The sequence below is a fragment of the Bubalus kerabau genome, chromosome 19, assembly GCF_029407905.1.
Source record: "Bubalus kerabau isolate K-KA32 ecotype Philippines breed swamp buffalo chromosome 19, PCC_UOA_SB_1v2, whole genome shotgun sequence".
Lineage (NCBI taxonomy): Eukaryota > Metazoa > Chordata > Mammalia > Artiodactyla > Bovidae > Bubalus > Bubalus kerabau.
The window spans coordinates 2,788,273-2,811,219 of NC_073642.1; the positions used below are offsets into that span (position 1 = coordinate 2,788,273).

The 22,947-nt window shown below is 41.4% G+C and overlaps 3 non-coding genes and 1 pseudogene across 3 annotated transcripts; all 4 read left to right on the forward strand.

Moving 5' to 3' along the window:
• The first annotated feature begins 1,471 nt into the window (after positions 1-1,471).
• On the forward strand, positions 1,472-1,560 carry LOC129634587 (small nucleolar RNA SNORD116). The gene has a single exon (XR_008705770.1). It is a non-coding gene; the product is annotated as a small nucleolar RNA SNORD116 (small nucleolar RNA).
• Positions 1,561-4,707: 3,147 nt separating this feature from the next.
• LOC129634582 (small nucleolar RNA SNORD116) lies at positions 4,708-4,798 on the forward strand. The gene has a single exon (XR_008705766.1). It is a non-coding gene; the product is annotated as a small nucleolar RNA SNORD116 (small nucleolar RNA).
• A 2,379-nt stretch (positions 4,799-7,177) lies between these two features.
• Positions 7,178-7,272, forward strand: LOC129634583 (small nucleolar RNA SNORD116). Its single transcript, XR_008705767.1, has one exon. It is a non-coding gene; the product is annotated as a small nucleolar RNA SNORD116 (small nucleolar RNA).
• Positions 7,273-21,829: 14,557 nt separating this feature from the next.
• On the forward strand, positions 21,830-21,910 carry LOC129634586 (uncharacterized; annotated as a pseudogene).
• The last annotated feature ends 1,037 nt before the right edge of the window (positions 21,911-22,947 follow it).

Sequence of the window (22,947 nt, forward strand, 5' to 3'; positions counted from 1 at the left end):
CATGTGCCTGGCATAAAGATGTGCCTCCTGACCTCCCAGCAGTGTTTCTATAGCCATCCCTCCTATTTTTTTCTGAATTAAGGAGCTTTTCCTGGCAATCCATGGGCAGAACCCTGTGAAAACACGGGAGTTGGCTGTCCCCATGAGCAGCTGCAGTATTAACGGGAGGAGAGGCTATCTGGCGTGGGGCTCATTTTGTTTTGTTGCCTGCTGGTACAGCAATGCATTGCTCTCCTCCTTGCTTGATCTCTGGCCAGTGATGTCATGTGCGCCCAGTTGTTGCGCCTGTTTACTGAGTTCTGTCATATTATGGCTGGTGGTGTCAGGATGGTCATGGACAAACTAAGTCTTGTGTCTGGGTTCACAGCAGTGATGTTACTGGCTTACAAAGAGCAAGGCAGCATGGCAAGTGACCTAGTTGCTGTTAGTGGAGCCCTGGCATCTTTGTGTTCTGAAATGGTTCAATGGCCTATAACTTTTCATGTTGTCCAAGGAAGAGCCTGTGGTATTGCTTTGAGCCAGGAAACAAATATGCTCATGTGTCAACTGGGCTGAGTGCAGGTATCCAGTGAGGCCCCTTTGTCATGGGACTTAAATTGCCATTTTTCATCAATAGGCTCCTTGTCGAAGAAGGGCCTTATTTTCTTGGAAACCATCAGAAACTTTTTTCCTTTCCCACGCTGGCATGCTCTTTGTGAACAGACTAGGTGCCTAGAGTGGGTGTGTTTCTCTGGAATAGCAGTGGCTATTAGACCAAGGGGTCTCTGTTCCCCTGAGGGCATCTTGGGGATTCATGGAGGACATCCTTAAGCAGTATTGTTGGGGATGGCATGGGGAGAGGAATTGCAGGGCCCAAGACCAGCGAGTTGGCAGATTGTTGCTGTTTGTCCTGATAGCCCCTTGAATCTGAAGCAATCCACATGCCAACACATTCATGTTTGGCTTCTGACATACCAGATTGAGGTGCAGCAATTGAATGGTAGATGCAAGTATGAGGGCAATGCTCCTGGGGGCCTTGCCTCTTTCCCCCGTATGCCTGTCTCTCTTCCTCATGCTTGCATGTATTTCCTTGCCTCAAGCCAGATTTAGTGGCCCAGGATGGAAGACCATTGGCATCGGAGACCCATCACATATTCCATGACTCCAGCCTGGAAAGTCGAGACCTACGAGCCGCCACGGGCCACTGGACACGCAGCCCTTGGTGCTACAGGTGGAACACCAATGGCTGTAAGTGGCCTTCTTCACATAAACCTGGTGGTTTGGCCATAAGGCTCTGGATGTGGTGTCTGTTTTTTCACCTTTGTACTTTCCCTGGGGCACGCAAGGTCCCATGGACCACAGGCTTAGCTGTAGTTCCTGCCTCTTGGCTGGGATCTGTGCAGTTCCAACTGCTGATGTGATTGAGATTGCTGGCCTTTCAAGGGCCTGGAGGTCCTGACTTTGCTCATTCAGCATCTGAGCACATGCACTTAGATGGATGATGATTCCCACAAAGGCAGTCTTGAAAATTGGACAAAATGAGTTATCAATCCTTATCATGTCTCTTTGGAACTAAGATCCAGCATGTGGCTCCCAGAGGGATGGAATGGCCAGGGTCACATTGCCTTTGCTCCCTAGGGCATCAACGGCAACAGCATGGAAGCTGAGCGTGACAACCTTGTGGTGTGTAGGTGAGCCATGGGGAAAAGGGCCTGCATCTCCCATCCTCAGGGGATGGCTGGAGACCATGTATTGTCTCTGGTTGCATGAGACTATCCAGAGCTGTTGTCTTTTGCTGTGGGTGAAAGTGCCATGGCAGAGAAAGTGAAAGCCATTTGTGGGCCTCTGGGCTGACATTGAGTTCATCAGGCCTCTGTCTGCCTATTGCCTAGTCCCCTGGAGAAAACAAATTGTTTTTGTTCAGATTCAGAACAGGAGTTGTGGCCTCAGCCAGACTTCTCTTTCATGTTCTCCTGGGGAATAGGATGCTACGTAGTTTTCTCCTGATATTTGAAGAAGTAAATGAGCATAGTGTCCAGGAGTTTGGGCAAGCTGATGGACCCTTCTTGTATTGTTTCTTTCGTTTCGTGTGTGAGTGTGCACTGGTGTTAGGAGGCTGAATCTGGAAGGAGCCTTAGTGCCTTTCCAAGGAGATCAGAATCCTATGTTGATGGGAAGGTCCAGCATGTTTTCCTGATGCAGGTGGATGGCAGGAAGTGAGGAAAGCTTGGACAGCAGGAAATATGCCCAGAATGGTGGTTGAACCCATGGGTGAGTAAGCAGGTGGATGGATAAGTTTTTCAGTCAGGTTTCATGGACTTCTTTGGTTTCCTTCAGGTGCATTTGGAGCGAAGGACAACAGTGGCAGATTTATGGACCATCCAACAGTTTTCCTCTCCCATAATCAGTTTCCTCTGTGGCGGAGCTCCAGATCCACAAGTGGTTGGTATCGTGTCCTGTCTTGTCCTGGTGGCCAATTATGAGGCAAAGGGGATGTTTTCTGTCCATCTCTCCATGTTCTCCTTGTGTGCATGGCATAAGGTGTGCCTCAGGATATCCACGTGTTATCTCTATATCCAGCCCACCTATCCTTTCCCAAGTTTAGGAGTTTTTCCTGGAATTCAGTGGGCTGGACCCAGTGAAAACAGAGGAGTCAGTTGCCCACATAAGTGGGTGCTGTCTTAAGGACAGGAGAGGCTTTCTGTCACAGGGGTCTTTTTGTTTTGTGTCCTGCTGGTGCAGCAACACTGTGGTCTCTTGTGTTCCTAGCCTCAAGCCAGAGACATCATCGTGGGTTCAGCAGCTGCAGCTGTTTCTGGATTCTGTCATGGCATGGCTTGTGCTGTCAGGATGGTCATGGATCACCTGGGTCTTGTGTTGTCTCTGAGGCCACTGTAGTGACGTTTTACTGCCTTAAAAAGTGCAATACATCACGATGAGTAACTTAAGTGCTGTAAAAAGGGTGGAGTGCCACATCTTTGCATTTCAGAATAGTTCCAATGGCCTGTAGCTTTTTGTGTTTTTCAAGCTAAACGCTTGTAGCACGGCTGTAGTCCGGGAAACAAGCACACTTGTGTGCCACCCAGATTGTTCACAGCTGTACTGTGGAGCCCCTTTGTTGCACAGCCCAAGAACTAGTTTCATGGATAATCTCCCTGTCAAAGGAGGGTCTTATTCTTATGCAAGCTCTTAGATACCTTTGTTCCTTCCCTGTGGTAGTGAGACCATTTTGAGCAGAGTAGGTACCAAGAGTGTGTTTTCCTGGAGGGACAGTGGTAGTTCAGACAAGGTGGCCTCCTTCCCCTGAGGGTGAGTTGGGGTTTCTTAGAGGTTATCTTTACATTGGGTGAAAAAGTTGGCTTAAAGCTCAACATTCAGAAAACGAAGATCATGGCATCTGGTCCCATCACTTCATGGGAAATAGATGGGGAAACAGTGGAAACAGTGTCAAACTTTATTTTTTGGGGGGGCTCCAAAATCACTGAAGATGGTGACTGCAGCCATGAAATTAAAAAATGCTTACTCCTTGAAAGAAAAGTTATGACCAACCTAGATAGCATATTGAAAAGCAGAGACATTACTTTGCCAACAAGGGTCCGTTTAGTCAAGGCTGTGGTTTTTCCTGTGGTCATGTATGGATGTGAGAGTTGGACTGTGAAGAAAGCTGAGCGCTGAAGAATTGATGCTTTTGAACTGTGGTGTTGGTGAAGACTCTTGAGAGTCCCTTGGACTGCAAGGAGATCCAACCAGTCCATTCTGAAGGAGATGAGCCCTGGGATTTCTTTGGAAGGACTGATGCTAAAGCTGAAATTCCAGTACTTTGGCCACCTCATGTGAAGAGTTGACTCATTGGAAAAGAATCTGATGCTGGGAGAGACTGGGGGCAGGAGGAGAAGGGGACGACAGAGGATGAGATGGCTGGATGGCATCACCGACTCGATGGACATGAGTCTGGGTGAACTCTGGGAGTTGGTGATGGACAGGGAGGCCTGGTGTGCTGCGATTCATGGGGTTGCAAAGAGTCGGACACGACTGAGCAACTGAACTGAACTGATCTTTACATTGTGTTGTCAGTGATAATAAGAGAAGTGGATTAGCACAGTTTGAGACCAGTGAGTTGACAGAACATCGGCACTTCATCCTGCTGGCCCCTTGACACTGAATTTTCCCTGTGGCAATGCACTCATTTTTGGCTTCTGACACACCAAACAGAGTTGCAGCAATTGAGTCATAGATGCAGTATGAATCTCAACTCTCCTGTGAGCATTGCCTCTGTCTGCTATGTGCCTGTTGCTATTCCTCATGCCTGCAGATATTTTCTTGCCTCAAGTTAATTTGAGTCACCAACTTGGAATACCATTGCAACAGGTGACCTTTTGCATATTCTGTGACACTTGGCTTGGGGAGGTGAGGCTAGGTGAAATTAGTGATCCCCCATATCTGAGTGGACATGCAGCCCATGGGTTTACGGGTGGAACACCCATGGTTGTAAGTGGCAGTTCTTTCCCAAAACCTAGTGGTTTGTCTACAGGCCTCTGGGTGCCAGGGTTACACCGTTACCTTCTGTGCTTACTCTCTGGCATTCAAAGTCCCATGGCCTGAGGCTTGACTACAGTTCCTACCCTTGTCTTGGTTCTGGGCGGTTCCAAATGCTGATGTGATTCAGCTCACCTACAGTCCTAAGGTAGAAGCCACATCTTTCCACATGCAGTGTCTGAGCACATGATAGGATTGTGTTGACTCCCACAAATGCATTCCTTGGGAATCTGAACAAAATGAGTGAGCAGTCCTTGTGGTCTTCTCATTGGAATTAAGTTCCAGCCTGTGATTCCCACAGGTAAAATAGAATGCCATCTTGCATTTTGCTTCCTTGTGTTTCAGCAGCTTCACTGTGTAAGTTGAGGGTGACAGCCTTCTCATGGGAAGAGGAGCCACTGGGAAAGGAGCCTGGGACTCCCATCCTCCTTGGATGGCTACAGACAACATGTCTGGTCTTGGTTTATGAGCCCAGTCAGGATTGTGGTCTCCTGCTGCGGGTGAGAGTGAGATAGCAGAGGATGCAGGATTTGTTTGAGAGCCTCTGGGCTGCCACTGTGTTCATGCCTCCACTCAGTTGTTGCCTTGTCTCTTGGAGGAAACCATAATCTTTACACTCAGAGTCAGACCAGGAGTCCTTGCCTAGGGTGGTCTTCTATGTCATGTTCTACTGGAGAGAAAGGACACAGAGTAGGTTTCTCCTGATGATTGGAGGACATCAGTCACTGTCCCCAGCACGTTGTCCAAGCCTATGTCCCCTTTTTGGATTGTGTCCCCCTTGTATGTGAGTGAACATGAGTGTTGGGAGGGTGGGCCTGGAAAATGTTTTGAGGTAATAAATATTCTGTGTTAATGGGAGAGTCTGGCACATTGGCTCTGAGGCAGGTGTATTTTGGGGCAATTGAAAGATGAGAGGGTGGTTAATGTGTGTGGAATGGTTGGTGAACCCATGGATGGATTGGTGAGTGGAGGTATCAGCGAGTCTAGAGTGCTCCCTGAACTCTTTGGGTTGCCTTCAGTGCATTTGTAGTCAGTGTCTAGAAAGCCTGGGGAAACAGATTCAGGGACTATCCCCTATTTGGCCTCTCTTTGATTAACTTCCTTCACTTTGTATCTCCATGGTGGTGAGTGTTTGTTGTTGTAGTATTGTATCATGTCTTGGCCTGGGTGCTGATTATGAGGCATGAGGTGTGTATTTTCTCCCCGTCTGGCTACATTTTCTCTGTGTTGACCTTGTGAAGTTGTTCCTCAGGCCATCCTAAATTTTTTTTATACCCAGCCCTCCTAGCCTTCCCTGAAGGTTAGAGTTCTTCCCAGAGGTCATTGGGCAGGACCTTGTAGGAACAGGGAGTTGGCTGTTAAGGAGAGATTGCAGGTTTAAGGGCAGGAGAGGCTGTCTGGGGGATGGGTCATCTTGACATGCCACCAGCTGGTGCAGCGAGCTCATTATCTCTAGCGTGCCTGGCCTCAGTCCAGAGAATCAGTGAGGATTGTGGTCACAACTGTTTGTTGGGTTTTCTCATGGCATGGCTGTGGGTGTCACATTGTTCCTGTAGGACCTGGGTCTCAGTATATCTCTGAATGTGGCTGTGATATTCCTTGCTAAAGAAATTTCAAAGCCTCATGGTGAGTGTCCCAGTTGATGTAAAGTGTCTAGCTCTGTAACTTTGGGTTTTGGAGTAGCTTTGCATGTTTTCCAGGTTAAGGGCCTCTGTCTTGGCTGTAGGCCAGGAAGTAAGTGCACTCTTGAGTCCCCCAGAGTCAGTGCAGGTGTGCCTCAGGAACTCTTTCTTGTGGGGCCCAAGGAGCCACTTCTCATTGTGGACCTCACTTTCAGACAAGTACCATTTTCTCATGTAAGCTCCCAGTTTCCTTGTTACCCTATTGGCAGGTCCATTGTGAGCAAAGTAGGTGCCAAGATTGAGTGTTTTCCCGGAGTGTCAGTGGCTGTTAGGTTGGCAGGGTAGGCCCAGTTTTCCTGGGTATGTCAAGAGGTTCAAGAATTACACCTTTAAGCTGTGTCAGCAGGCATGGTATTCAGGAGTGGAATTGGAGGGCCCAGAACCAGGGATGTTATAGACCAGTGGCTTTCTTTGGCCTGATAGTTATCCACTCTGAAAGTGTCCTTGCCCCAGTGCATTCACATTTGACTCCTGCCACACAGACTAGGGGCAGGATATAAAACAGAGGCAAAATAGAGCCCAGTATTCCAGGTGGCACTGCCCCTTTTTCCTGTGCACCTATGCATGTTCTTCAAGTGTATATGTAAATTCTTGCTTCAACTCAGGTGGAGTCCCCAGGGATCAAAACCATCGGTGTGGTATCCTTCCCATATTCCATGACATCAGGCCAGGTGAGGTCAGGCAAGGGAGCCCCTGGAGGCATGTTGGCATACAGCCCATTGAGTAATGGTGGAATGCCCATGGTGGTAAGTGACACTTCTTTATGGGAACCTAGTGGTTTGGCCTGGACCTCTGTGAGCTGGGGCTGCACCCTCAGATTCTGGGCTTTTCCCTGGGACATGCGAGCTCTGATGGCCTGAGGCTTGACTGCACTACCTTTCCCATGACTGGGCTCTGATGGGTCCTGAATGCTGATGTGATTGAGTTCCCTGGCCATCTCAGGGTGGAGGCCATAGGTCCAGAATTCTGAGCACATGCTTAAACTGATGATGACTCCAAAAAAGGGCATACCTTGGAAATCTAAATAAAATGAGTGTGAAAAGCCTCTACTGTCTCCTCATCAGAACTGGGGTCCTGAATGTGGCTCCCACAGGGAACGTAGACAGGGTGTCACATTTCATTTTCCCCCTTGGCCATCAGGAGCTACTTTGTGCAAGTTGAGGGTGATGACTTTCTTGTGGGGAGAGAAGCCTTTGGGAAAAGGTCTGGGACTCCATCCCTGGGGGATGACTAGGGACAGTATGTTATCCCTGGATGCATGAGGCTAGCCAGAGCTGTGTTGTTCTTCTACAGGCGGGAGTGCAGGTGGTAAAGGAAGTGGGAGCCTTTTAGGGCCTCTGGCCTGCCATTGAATTCTTCAGGCCTTTGCCAGGTCCCTGGAGGGCACCTAAGTCTTTACACACAGGGTCAGAGCAGGAGCCCTGCTTCTCTGTCATGTTCTATGAGGAGATGGGATGAATGTTAGAAGGTTCTTCCTGATGCTGTTAGGAAATCAACAGACCACCATCCCTGGGATGTGGGCCAAGCTGACAGCCCCACCTCAGATCGCATCCCCCTTGTGTGTGTGTCGCGGGGAGGGGTGGTCGGGGGGAGAGGGGACAGCCACTGGGCTTGAGACACTGGGCCTGGAAAATGTCTAACAGAATTTTTGAGTAAATAAAAATTCTGTGTAGAGGAGAGAGTCTGGCACTTTGCCCTGAGGTGGGCAGATACTAGGGACAGAGAATGGCAAAGAGAGTAAGAAATGCACTAGGAACTGTGCATGAACCCCTGGGTGAAATGCTTTGTGGATGAATTGGCAAGTCTGTAGGGTTCCTTGAACTCTATGGGTTGCCTTCAGGTGCATTTTGAGCCAGTTTCAGGAAGTACTGAGGGTGCAGGTTCATGTACCCATCCCCCAGTTGGCTTCTCCTTTGATTGACTTGCTTTGTGGTAGATCTTTGTGGCAGCAAGTTGTTGGCATCAAGGCATTGTATCATGTCTTGACATGGAGGCCAATTATGAGGCAGGGTGTTTGTTTTGTCCACATCTGGCCAGGTTCTCCCTGTGTTTACAATGTAAAGATATTCTTCAGGACATTACAGGGTCATTTCTATACGCAGCCCACCTAGCCTTCTCTGAGGTTTGTAGCTCTTCCTGGAGGTCATTAGTCTGGATCCTGTGGAAACAGGGGAGTCAGCTTCCAAGGAAAGGCTGTCTGGTATGGGGGTCATTTTGTCATGCCACCGGCTGGTGCATCAAACCTATGGTCCCTGAAATGCCTCAGGCCACAGAAGTCATGGTGGATTCAGAGCTTGCAGCTGTTTGCTGGGTTATGTTGTGGAATGGCTGTGGGTGTCACATTGGTCCTTGAGGACCTGGGTCTCATGGTGTTGCTGGGGTTGGCAGTGATATTCTTGGTTTATGAATTTGCAAGGTTCTGTAGTTTTGGTGGCTGTAGATGTCACCATGGTCCTAGAAGACCTCTTGGTTTGCTTAAGCATGGGCACTGATGGGACAGGCTTTTGAAACTACAAGGCCCCACATCAATTTACTCAGTTGTTTTAGGTGTCTTGCCTTACAACTTTGGGCACTGGATAGGCTCAGTTTCCTTTCTGTCTCTGTGTGGTCCAAGTGAAGGACTTTTATCTTTGCCTTAGGCTCAGAAGCAATCTTGTTCTAAGTACTTACCTAGCTAATGTAGCTGTCCCCAGGTTGTGTATAGACTTTGTATGGTATATCATTGTACATTTTCTTTTCTTTTCTTTTATGTGGCTCATTGGACATTTTTATTTTAGCTCTGTAAATCAGGATTATGAATTTTTTCGTATTTATTCATCTTTTTATTTTCCTACTTGTTTTCTTCACTTTTTGTCATATGTGTTATATTGTGATATAGTTGCCATAGTTTTCAGTCAAGTGCTTTATAATAAGTTTTCAGAGCCCTCCTTTCTCATTTTTAAGTGGTGTGCTGCAAGAATTTAAAAAAAACTCTTTGTATCGATGTATCTTTTATTGACCCTTATTTGTGTTGTATGTGACCTTATAATATCACAGTTCATTTTTTTTTCTCTAGTTATTATAGTTGTTTAATTGACCTTTTAAACCAAGAATTTTTGCCAATTTAAATATTTTTAAAATAATAAATTACACCTAAATGTTTCTTAGATACATCTCTTTCATTTTTTGCCTTCATATTTTTCAAAATGTTATATAATTGAACATTTTTTTTTTACATTCTGTTTCTAGATGCCTTTTTTAGTTTCTGGATTTTTAACTGTAGAGATTTTTAAAATTGTGAATTCACTGTTTCATATGTTTATACTACTAATTTTGTATTTTTAACCTTAATTTTACAATATTATGGACTCTAGAGAGTCTCTTGGACTGCAAGAAGATCAAACCAGTCCATCCTAAAGGAAATCAGTCCTGAATATTCATTGGAAGGACTGATGCTGAAGCTGAAACTCCAATACTTTGGCTACCTGATGTGAAGAACTCATTCATTTGAAAAGACCCTGATGCTGGGAAAGATTGAAGGCAGGAGGAGAAGGGGATGACAGAGGATGAGATGGTTGGATGGCATCACCGACTCAGTGGACATGAGCTTGAGTAAACTCTGGGATTTGGTGATAAACAGGGAGGCCTGGCATGCTGCAGCCCATGGGGTCACAAAGAGTCAGACACGACTGAGCGACTGAACTGAACTGATGTCCATGTGTAAAGTCATCTCTTGTGTTGTTGAAAAGGGGTATTTGCTATGACTAGTGCATTTTATTGGCAGAATTCAGTTAGGCTTTGTCCTGCTTCATTTTGTTCTCCAAAGTCAAACTTACTGTTACTACTCCAGGTGTCTCTTGACTTCCTACTTTTGCATTCTAATCCCTGATGATGAATAGAATATCTTTTTTAAGTATTAGTTCTAGGAGGTCTTCTAGGTCTTCATAGAATTGGTCAGTCAGCTTCTGCATCCGTGCTAAGGGTATAGACTTCGATTACTATAATGTTGACTGGCTAGCCTTGGAAAAAATCAAGATGTTTCTGTCATTTTGGAGGTTGCACCCAAGTACTGTATTTTGGACTCTTTTGTTGATTATGAGGGCTACTCCATTTCTTTTATGGTATTCTTGCCCACAGTGGCAGATATAATGGTCATCTGAATTAAGTTTGCTTATTCCTATCCATTTTAGTTCACTGATTGCTAAGATATTGATATTTATTCTTACCATCTCCTGCTTGACCGCATCAAATTTCCCTCGATCCATGGGCCTAACATTCCAGGTCCCTATGCAATACTGTTCTTTGCAGCATCGAATTTTACTTTCATCACCAGACACACCCACAACTGAGCAGCATATCCACTTTGGCCCAGCCACTTGATTCATTCTGAGGCTATTAACAATTCTTCTCCACTCTTCCCCAGTAGCATATTGGACACCTTCAGACCTGAGGCAGTCATCTTTTGATGTCATATCTTTTTGGCTTTTTATACAGTTCATGAGGCAAGTATACTGGGGTGGTTTACCATTCCCTCCTCTCAGTGGTCATGTACAGTTGTGAGAACTGGACTGTAAAGAAGGCAGAATACCAAAAATTGATGTCTTCAAACTGTTGTGCTGGAAAAGACTCCTGAAAGTCCCTTGGACAGCAAGGAGATCAAATGAGTCAATCTTAAGGGAGATCAACCCTGCATATTCACTGCAAAGACTGATACTCAAGCTGAAGCTCCAGTATTTTGGCCATCTGATGTGAACAGGCAACTCATTAGAAAAGTCCCTGATTTTGAGAAAGATTGAGGGCAGAGGAGAAGAGGGCATCAGAGGATGAGATGGCTGGATGGTGTCGCCAATGCAATGAACATGAACTTGGGCAAACTCCAGGAGATGGTGAGGGACATGAAGGCCTGGTGTGCTACATACAGTCCATGGGGTCACAAAGAGTTACATGACTGGGCAACTGAACAACAGCAGCAACCTTAATTTATTAGTATTCTTTTTAATGAGTTATTTAATATCTAGGTATCTTATTTTTTCACACAGATCCTTTGTGGGATTTGATATCATTTTTTCTGTTTTTAAATTTTTTTAATCTTTTGATCTGCAATTTCACTTAATATCTTCCATGTTTTGTGCTCTCTAATAATGATCCAGTCTGGTAAACTTTTCTTACTATACAGTTCCATTTTCGTTTCATGTATTTAATTTATATTGTTGTTATTTACTGGAGATTTGTCTTCATTTTCACTTTTTAAAGATATTTTATATTCACACTTCACATTTTCATAAGTATTTTATTATTCTGATAACTGTATTGTTTCATCTTTTGTTTCTTTAATTGATTTTCTATTCACATTCTTTTCATGATTACTTTTCTTCTGTAATGGGTCATCTTTTCATTTCTATCTGGAAGCTTTTTATTGTAGTATAGTTGATAAATAATATTGTGCCAGTTTCTTTATATAGCAGAGTGACTCCATTATACACATATATACATTTTTATACTCTTTTCCATTATGATTAATCACAGAATATTGAATATCATTTCCTGTGTTATACATTTAGGACCTTGTCTATCAATTCCAAATATAATAGTTTGCATCTACCAACCCCAAACTCCCAGTTCATCCCTTTGCCTCCTCTCATTCCCTTTGGCAGCCACAAGTTTGTACTCTATATCTGTGCTTGTGTTTCTGTTTTGTAGATAGATTCATTTGTGCCTTATTTCAATTCCACATGTAGGTGATATACTACTTTATCTCTTTCTGACTTAACTTCATTTAGTATGATAGTCTCTAGTTATAGCTCTATTGGACAGTTTTTATATTAAATTAGGGTACCTGATTTCTTTTTTTTTTTTTTTTTGACACATAAAACTGATATTTATTGGATACCTACTATGCACCAAGCACTATTACAGGTCTTAGAATACAGACATGAGTGAGGTACAATCCACACATACACAAGAAGCTTCACTGCCTCATTCAGTGTTCACTCATCAAATACTAACTATGAGCATCTACTAAGATGAACCAGATACACATAGTCGCTGCTCTCACAGGGATCCACAGGTGAGCTGGTGAGACAGGCACTGGATAACTCGTGGCACAATTAAGCAATGACAATTGTGATGAGTGTCCGAAGAAGAAGCTGAAGTTGTTAATGACTGTGGAACAGGAAGGCCTGACCTATTTATTTTGTTGAGGACACAGTTGGCGGGGGGGAGGGATGGATGAGGAAAGACTATCATTAGGAAATGAGGTTTGAGCTGAGATCTTGAGATCTGAAGGATCAGTAGCGTTTATCCAGGCAAAGACAGTGAAAACTTCCTTCTGAGAAGAAGAGAAACTGCCCCGACATCCACAAGCTGACACTTAGATCAGCTTGGCCCCAGTGCTGCTCTGAGCTGATCTGCTGGCAATCCTGGCTAGGGGTTGGTGTTCTCCTTCTTAAACCCTGTTTTGGTTTAATTCAATGTCTTACATCTTTCTAGTTTGTGGTTTTGTTTGCAGTCTAATTGTCAGAGCTGATTTGTTGCTATTTTGGTCCCTTGGTTTCTTTGATTTTGCTCAGTCTTCATGTAGCTCCTACTAGTCATGCATAAGGTGTTAGAAGGTTTTTTTCTACACTGAATGCTCTCTCTGGAGTAAGATAGACTCTATATACAGAAATGAATAGTTTCTTTTAGTTCAGGCAGCTCAATTTCATGGTGTAACCTGATCTATGTCACCTGGCTTTTAGCCTTCTTAGGTACAGAGGGAGATTCTCTAGTCTAGAAGATTATCTAGTCTAGAGATTTTTAAGACTTAAGGAGAATACTGCAGTGTAGGGATTCCTAGGCCAGTTGATCAGTGAAATTGTTACCAAAAAATTTCACTTTTGCTCTATTTTTATAGTTCAACTCAGAATCACACTTGATTTCTTATGAAATTATATTTTATAATTTGTTAATTATATTTGTTTCACCTTGAGAAGTGAAATGATGGAGAATATCTGACTAAATCTGCCATTCAAACCTCACAGTTCATTGGAGACTCTCACACTGGTAAGCATTTTGTCCTGAGAATACTGACATTAGAGTGTTGTAACATTCCAATGATAATAAAACTCTGGCCAAGCCAGTTAACTGATACTAGATAATTGACTATGATGACATAGTCTCCATCATTTAAAACTGCTGATTGTTGTGTCTGAGGATGTTGGAATCCTGAGTGCTCAGTCTCTGCTACATAACTTACTGTCCTACTATAAATGGTCCTGTATTGGTGATGAGTTCAAAGTGGGTCTCAGAGGAATCTGAATAAAATGTCTGACAAAATTACTTCTGTGAGGTGAGGTACAGCACAAGGGACTATACTAGGCTATAGAGGGAGTTCAGTTGGTCAAGTAGTATCAATAGTGGCTATCATATTTAAAGTTAACAAATAACTTTGACAAATTTTACAGTTGCCTATAAACATCTGATGTGGTGGCAGAAAATACTGGACAGTATTTGCTCTGATGGAGGGTAGCGATTAACATAATGTTGGAATAACATAAGAAACATTTTAGGAGACAAATACATTATTTTATTTCAAATGAGGGTACGTTTGTGAAGTCTACCATTTTGTATCTAGTAGACCAGTGTACACATTTACCTCTTATCTTTTCCACATTTTACTTTTTTCTTTCATGTAGCATGGATCTAGTACTGAGTTTCATATGAAAGAGAAGTGACATAAAGGACAGGATTAAGAGTAAGTTAGCCTTTTCATCTTTGAGATTCATTCTCAAGCTGGTAAACATTTTGTCCTGAAAATACTCCATTCTTCTTAGAGGTCGTATAATATTGAGGTCAATATTAGAGGTCAATAATGGTAAGTCTTTGACTATTCTGGTTAGCCTTGGAGCCTGGGAAGTATATGGTCTCCAAGACTGAATATGGTAGGTCAGTGTGTCTATGGGTGATGTACTCCTGAATACCTGGTCTTTTGTTTAACTGAAATACCCCTTTAGTAATGTGCCTGGATTGATGACTGTAATAGTTGGTCTCAGAAAATCTGAACCTAATCAATTCTGTGAAAATGAGAGCCAGAACCCACCTTGTACAAAATATATGGAGGGAGAGTTGAGTTTTTTTTATCTGTGAGGTATCAGTAGAGACTGTTGTATTTGAAAGTTCACCAACGTGCATGTGTTTGATAAACTGAATTAGGCAGAGGTCTGTACTTCTACAGTGTTGGGATAATATTGAAACTCTCTTGAGTGCTCATGTGGCAGCATTAGACTTGAGAAGCAGCACATAAGTGCTAAAAATATGGGGTGCAGTTATGCCTACACATGTTTGTCTGAGCTGCTGGAGTCTTCTGAGTGACAGTCTCTTTAGGGCAATTAGATGGTCAAAATTCAAAGAGATCATAGGTTTTTATTCTTCACTTCTATATTAAATGAAACAATTACATGGAAATTGAAGCATAGATACTGTATTTTGGAATATCTTCATAGTATTTTTAATCTGCTTGCCAACTCTGTCTTCAATGTTTTCAACTGTCATTTAGTTGTATCTCTCTTTTTTCTCCCATTATGTGAGGAAGCAGTTTCACATACATTTGATTGTTGCTTCAATTATATGCTGTATTAAACATTTTTAGATGTGAAATCATAATAAAATTCTTGCATTTTTATGTGTATATATATCATGACTTCTGCCCTCAATGTGTTTCTTATGTGTATAAGAGCAATTCTGATTGTAATGCATGGTTCTGAGGCATGTGTACTGGGAGACTTCGAACTAATGGCTTGTAAAAACTTAATCTGTACACTACCATACTCTGAAGAGTGAGTGTAACTGTTCTGCTGTCCAGTTGTCCAGTGACTATCTATGGTGAATATTGCATAAACTTATATCATTATATTAAGAAGATTTTCTTTCTCAGTCTCCTGAATTTTTCCTTGTGCCTTATAGATTAGAAGTGATGTTTAATGGAAGGTACATTTTGTTGCTTGGAATTCTCACCAACACACCAGGGAAGTGCCGTTTTGTCATTGGTAACAGCTTTTGCATCTGAGAATGGCAAAACAATATATTCCAGAAATACAACCCAATTTTCAATAAGATTTTTGCAGGATTGTTTTTATTATTGTTTTTAAGAAGTCAGGAATTCACATGGCTTTATGAAGACTCTGTTAATTCAAATACTGTGAGGCATTAATAATATGGTGAGTTATTCATGTTTTCTGTCTTTTTTATTTCAATAATTGCTCTTTCTTTGCTTGGAATAAAACTAAAATACCTAAGTAAACCCCAGGAGATGAGCAAACTCTAGGAGATGGTAAAGGACAGGGAAGCCTGGCATGCTGCAGTCCATGGAGTCACAAAGAGTCAGACATGACTGAGCAACTGAATAACAAGTACACAGAGAACCATTCCATCTTTTGTTTGGTTGATAAATGGACGTTATCACTTCCCATCTTTATATATATTTACTCTGTTACTACAATTCAAGATGAACCAAGAGCTTGGTTTCATATGAATGAGTTTATTTCCTTGAGATCTGACATGAAGGAGAGCTTCAGGAACAGTTGTACCTCTCATCCTGAAGGGTTAGTGGGAATTTTTCATGCTGGTAAGCACTTTGTCCTGAAGATACTGACATTCCTCTCAGGGAGTATAATAGGAGTGTCATCCTCCAATGACAGTGGGGCTCTGACTATGCTAGTCAACCTTGGGGGTCACCATTGATGCTGGTCTCCATGGTTGAATAGTGTGGACCAGTGTGTCCCAAGGAAGAGAGTCCTAAGAGCTCAGGGTCTACTACATGTTTCATTCTAAAATTTATTTTTATAAGTGCACCTGGAAAAATGATGACTTTTAAAATGGACGTCATTGGAATCAGAACAAAATGAGTACAAAATCGCTTATGTGAGCTAAGGTGCAGTCCACAGGACATGGTAGGCAAAAACATGGAGCAATATTCAGTTTGCTCAGCAGGTGCTGTACCCCAAACGGGACTATGGTATTGGGAAACTAAGATGCCAACATATGCTAGAGGAGCTGAATTGTACAGTAGTTGATCAACAACCAATTTGGGATGATATGATTAACTCTGGGTACTTGGCTGCCAGCATCTACAAACCTGTAGTAAATAAACTCTGGGTAATCACTACTTGAATAATGAGTTCCATGAGAAATCTTTGTAACTACACTTGAACCATTCACACATTTGTCTGAGCTGCCAAAATATTCTGAGTGATTACTGATGTCTTCAGCATGCTTGGATTGTCAAAATTCAAGATTACGAACTTCTGCTGTTCATTTTCTATTAAGTAGAACAGTTATATGTAAATTGAAGAGTTTGCAACCCCGTGAACTGTAGCCTGCCAGGCTCCTCTATCTATGGGATTCTCCAGGCAAGAATACTGGAATGGGAAGCCATTCCCTTCTCCAGGGGATCTTCTTGACTCAGGGATTGAATTCAGGTCTCCTGCATTGTAGGCAAATTCCTTACCATCTGAGACAGGGAAGCCCAACTGAAAGTAGGTATATGAAATCTCCACAACATCTTTTAATTTGTTGCCAACATAGTCACTAGAATTAGACTGTTGTCTCTTTGTTTTTCGTTTTTCTTACAAACGGAGCAAGCAATTTCGTATAATTTGAATACTAGCTTCAACTACATGCTACATTAAACATTTTTAGATGTGAAAGGATTATACTTCAAATTTTTAGATTTTTTGCATGAATTTCATTGGCCACTTTCATATATTCTCATTGGGTTTCTAATGTGTTTAAAGAGATGTCTTAGTTTTAATAATTTTTCAGCAAATGTACTGGGAAAGTTTGGAGACAAATATCTTGGAAAAAATACGTCTTTTCTACTGTGATAAAAGTTGTGAACATAATTTTCTTGTCATCTTATGATCAAGGAATATCTATTATGAATTCTTATAACTTCTTGTAGCTGAATATGCCATTAAAAACTTTGTTTTGCAGCTTCTCTAATCTCATGTGTACTTTGTATATTGGACATGACATTAGAACTCCATAAATATCATCACCACACCAATAAAGTACGATTTTGTCACTTGTGCTAGCTCTCTTAACTGAGAAGTAACAAAACAATGCACTCCTAGGGTAACAGCCAATTTTAGTAAATTTGTTCTTTATATTATTTTTGAATGATAAAAATTGCACTGAGTTGATGAATAGTTAATACAACTTCATTAGCACCAATTATCCATTGAGATATCTGAAACTTCTGTCTCCTTTATTTTTAAGGTTTTATTCTTTTTCTTCTTTAACCAGAAACATCCTAGAGGAGTAATAAATTCATACATTTTACATAAAGATACACAGCAAATCTTCCTGTCTTATGCAGTTTTGACACGTAGACATGTATCTTTCATCTTTCCACATTTATAGTTTCCCACAGGTTGATGTGGGCCAAAAACTAGGTTTTGTATGGATGAGCTTCTTCTTTCTTGATATATGCCATGAAGGAAAATATCGGGAATAATTCTGCTTTCCATCCTCAAGGGCCAATGAGAATTCTAATATCAGTAAGCATTTTAATTTTTAATTAGACATTTGTATTATGGATCCAAATAGATGGTGTATTAAACATTTTTAATTAAAAATTATTACATTTACAATTATTGACCAAAATGTCAGTATCCTGAAAATACTGACATTGCTCTTAGGGAATCATATAACTCCAATGACAGTGATACTCTTGGCTGTGCTAATAAGCCAAGAGGCTGGGCCACTGACTATGACTATGACTAAATAGTATGGACCAGTGTGTCCCAAGGAGATGGAGTCCTGCGAGCTCAGTGTTTGCCGCATGTCTCAGGATCAATGTGCCTAGATCAGTGATGACCTCATTGGAATCTGAGCCAGAAGAGTGGTGAAAGCACTTATGTGAACTGAGGTCTATAGACGCACAAGAGACCATGCTAGGTAAAAATGTTGGGGTGGGGTTCAATTTGGTCAGCTAGTGGTACTATAGGGTCCATAGTAACTGAATGCTATCCTGATTCCATAAAGGAAGAGAATTGGATTTCACAGATGTCTATAAATATCTGACTTAAGGATGACATGGCAACTCCTTGAATATTTGCTGGCAGTATCCATACAGTCATAGTAACCAGGTCCAGCACAGGAGTAGGGAGGCCAGTGGTAAATGGTTATGCCTAACCATGAGCCATTCACACGTTTTTCTTCAGTGCCCAAATCTTCAGAATGAGGTTGATTAGGTATTCAAGGAAGAATATATGATTTTCACTTACTTATTTCTTAAAGTTAAAAAAAAATGTAGAAATTGTAGTTTCTATTTGTCAAAAAGTTTTCCAGAACATTTTAATTTCCTTGCTGAACAAATCACAAGAATTGGAAGAGAATTTTTTTTTCCCTGTCACCCAAAGAATTTTTTAGACATTTGTGTTATGGATCCAAGTAGATGCTGTATTAAGTAAGCACTTTTAGTTAAAAATTATTACATTTCCAATCATTGATATTCTAGGTAGATTTCATTGCCCGATATTTATATTGTGTTAGTGGGTTTCATAATATTGAAGGGGAGATCCTAGTATTAATACCTGATGCCAAGGGAGGGCTTTGGGGGAATTCTGAGACTGAAAGTCTTATGACTTTCAGTGTTATCCTGATCCAAGTAGTGAGCATTATTTTTCTTCTTACATAGTCAAGTGAAGTCTATGGTTTATTCCTTATAATATGTTATTAGTTTATAAACTTTGAATTATAATGGTTTTGTCAAATTCCCTAATTTCCCAATATATTCTATACATTAGAGGTGAAATTAGAGTGGATGGAATTCCTACCAGTTATCCAAGTAACTGCTGACTTTACACTTGTATACGCTCCCTTCTATGGAAATTATCAGAACAATGCACTCCAGAGAGGTAAAATTGCAATTTTTAATAAATGTATTTTCTAAATTTTTCTAGTATGTGTTTTTAGCAAGCAAGATTATAGATGGTTTTTGGAGTCTGCTAATCTAAACAATGTGAAGTTTTTAACAGTCTGGGTCATCTGAGGTTTCTGCTTCCTCCGTTTTGAATAACATCGGAAGATCCTACTAGAGGAATAGTACTTTTGTTTACTTCAGTTCATTTCAGTCATTCAGTCGTGTCCGACTCTTTGCGACCCCATGGACTGCAGCATGCCTGGCTTCCCTGTCCATCACCAACTCCTGGAGCTTACTCAGACTGATGTCCATTGAGTCAGTAATGAAATCTAACCATCTCATCCTCTGTTGTCCCCTTCTCCTCCTGCCTTCAATCTTTCCCAGCATCATGGTCTTTTCCAATGAGTCAGTTCTTTGCATCACGTGACCAAAGGATTGGAGTTTCAGCTTCAGCATCAGTCCTTCCAATGAATATTCAGGACTGATCTCCTTTAGGATGGACTGGTTGTATCTCCTTGCAGTCCAAGGGACTCTCAAGAACCTTCTCCAACACCACAGTTCAAAAGCATCAATTCTTTGGCAGTCAGCTTTCCTTCTAGTCCAACTCTCATATCTATAAATAAGAAAGAAAGAAAGTGAAGTCACTCAGTTGTATTCAACTCTTTGTGACCCCGCAGACCATAGCCTACCATGCTTCTCGTTGATGGGATTTTCCAGGCAAGAATACCAGAGTGAGTTGCCATTTCCTTCTCCAGGTTATCTTCCCAACATAGGGATCGAACCTGGGTCTCCTGCATTGCAGGCAGATGCTTTACCCTCTGAGCCACCAGGGAAGCTATACATGACTATATCTATAGTCATATCTATCCATGACTATGGGAAAAACCATAGCTTTGACTAGATGAACCTTTGTTGGCAAAGTAATGTCTCTACTTTTTATGCTATCTGGGTTGGTTGCAGCTTTTCTTCCAAGGAGCAAGTGTTTTTTTTTTTTGTTTGTTTGTTTGTTTTAATTTCAGGGCTGCAGTCACCATCTGCAGTGATTTTGGAGCCCCCAAAAATAAATCTGTCACTGTTTCCACTGTTTTCCCATCTATTTGCCATGAAGTGATGGACTAGATGCCTTGATCTTAGTTTTCTGAATGTTGAATTTTAAGCCAGCTTTTTCACTCTCCTCTTTCACTTTCATCAAGAGGCTCTTTAGTTCTTCTTCACTTTCTGCCATTAGAGTGGTATCATCTGAATATCTGAGGTTATTGATATTTCTCCTGGCAATCTTGATTTCAGCGTGTGCTTCATCCAGCTCAACATTTCGCATGATGTATTCTGCATAGAAGTTAAATAAACAGGGTGACAATATACAGACTTGATATACTTCTTTCCCAATTTGGAACCAGTCTGTTGTTCCATGTGTGGTTCTAATGTTGCTTCTTGACCTTCATACAGATTTCTCAAGAAGCATGTCAGGTGGTGTGGTATTCCCATCTCTTTCAGAATTTTCCACAGTTTCTTGTGATCCACACAGTCAAATACTTTGGCTTAGTCAATAAAACAGAAGTAGATGTTTTACTAGAACTCTCTGCCTTTTTTGATAATCCAACAGATGTTGGCAATTTGATTTCTGGTTCCTCTGCCTTTTCTAAATCCAGCTTGAAGTTCACAGTTCACGTACTGTTAAAGCCTGGCTTGGGGAATTTTGAGCATTACTTTGCTAGCATGTGAGATGAGTGCAACTGTGCAATAGTTTGAACATTCTTTGGCATTGCCTTTCCTTGGGATTAGAATGAAAACTGACCTTTTCCAGTCTTGTGGTTGCTGCTGAGTTTTCCAGATTTTGCTGGCATATTGAGTGGAGCACTTTCACAACATCATCTTTTAGGATTTGAAATAGCTCAACTAGAATTCCATCACCTGTACTAGCTTTGTTCATAGTGATGCTTCCTAAGGCCCCCTTGACTTTATATTCCAAGATGTCTGGCTCTAGGGGGTTGATCACATGATCGTGGTTATCTGGGTCACGAAGATCTTTTTTGTATAGTTCTTTTGTGTATTCTTGCCACCTCTTAATATCTTCTTCTGTTAGGTCCATACCATTTCTGTCCTTTATGGTGCTCATCTTTGCATGAAATGTTCCCTTGGTATCTCTTGATTTTCTTGAAGAGATCTCTAGTCTTTCCTATTCTATTTTTTTCCCCCTGTATTTCTTTGCATTGGTCACTGAAGAAGGCTTTCTTATCTCTCCTTGCTATTCTTTGGAACTCTTTGTTTACTTGTACATACTAAATGTCTTACTTTATGCATCGTTAACAGATGGACATGTATACTTCTCATCATTCCATAATTTTACTCTATGGCAGCAAATTGACCTGGACTAAGAACTGAGTTTCATATAAATGCTTTTATTCTTTTCCCTTGAGACATGAAATGAAAGAAAATATTGGGAATCATTCTGCCTCTCATCCTATGGGCCAGTGGGAATTTCCATGCTGGTAAGTACTTTGTCCTGAAACTACTAACATTACTCTCAGGGAGTGTAACCCTCCAATGACAGTGAGACTCTGGCTATGCTAACTAGCCATCACTGGTGACCCATATAATCCAAACATTGTGATGGGTCACCATTGATGCTGGTCTCCATGATTGAATAGGTGAGCCAGTGTGTCGCAAAGAGATAGCTAGCTCTCAGTGTGTCCCTGAGAGCTCAATGTCTGCAACACATCCCAGGATCAAAATCTCTTCCACAAATGTGCCTGCATTGATGATAACTTTAAAAATAGATCTCATTGGAATCTGAACAAAATGAGTGACAAAATCACTATGTGAACTGAGGTCCAGCATAAGAGACCACTCTAGACAGAAGTGTTGTGATGGGACTCAGTTTGGTCAGCTAGTGGTAACCCCCAGAAAAGGACTATGGTATTAGAAAACCAAGATGCTAGTATGTGTTAGAGGAAATGAGTTGTACAGAAAGTATGAATAATCATTGTAAAATGAAAATTCTGAGTGCTTGGCAGGCAACACATAGTAAACAAACAGTGGAGAACCAGCACATAAATGATAGACATTGCAAGAAATGTTTGTGCTTATCCTCGGGCATTCGCACAGTTTCCTTAGGTGTTAAAGTCTTTTGTGAGGCTCAGCATGTTTAGGTCTATTAGATAGCTAATTAGAAACAAATTATTAGTTTTTGCTTGTCATTTATCTCTTAAGTAAAAGAAATATGGGAAATAGAAGAGTTGATTGCATTTGTGAGATTATCTTATGATATATTTTAATTTGCTTATTAACCTATTAATTCAAAGAGTGGGATAAGTTTTTTTTTCATGTCACCCAGGGAGAAATTTTCTAGATATTTGATGATGGATTACATTAGATACTTCATTCAACATTTAAAGCATGAAATGATTAAATATCAAATTGGAATTTTATGTGGACATCATCAGTTAATATTCATATTCCTTCAGTGAGTTTATAAGTAATGCTCAGGGGGAATTATGGGTCAAATTTGAGACCAAGATCTTAGAAAAATTGATTTTCTACACCACCCTTTTCCAAGGGACAAACATAATTTTTTTCATTATATAGATTATCAAGTGAATATCTGTGGTTAATTCTTTAAAATAATACTTTTTATCAATTGACATTTAATTGGGAATATTTTGTTTCACAACTTCCTTTATTTCCTCTGTGCTTTGGAAAATGGAAGTGACTTTGGAATTGCATGGAATCAGTTCAGTTCAGTCCCTTAGTTCAGTTCAGTTCCTTAGTTCAGTTCAGTTGCCTGGAGTACTCACTACCATTAAAAAAAAGGGCGATTTTGTTACTTTTACCTGCTCCCTGTCTTGGGATGGAACAAAATAATGCACTCTA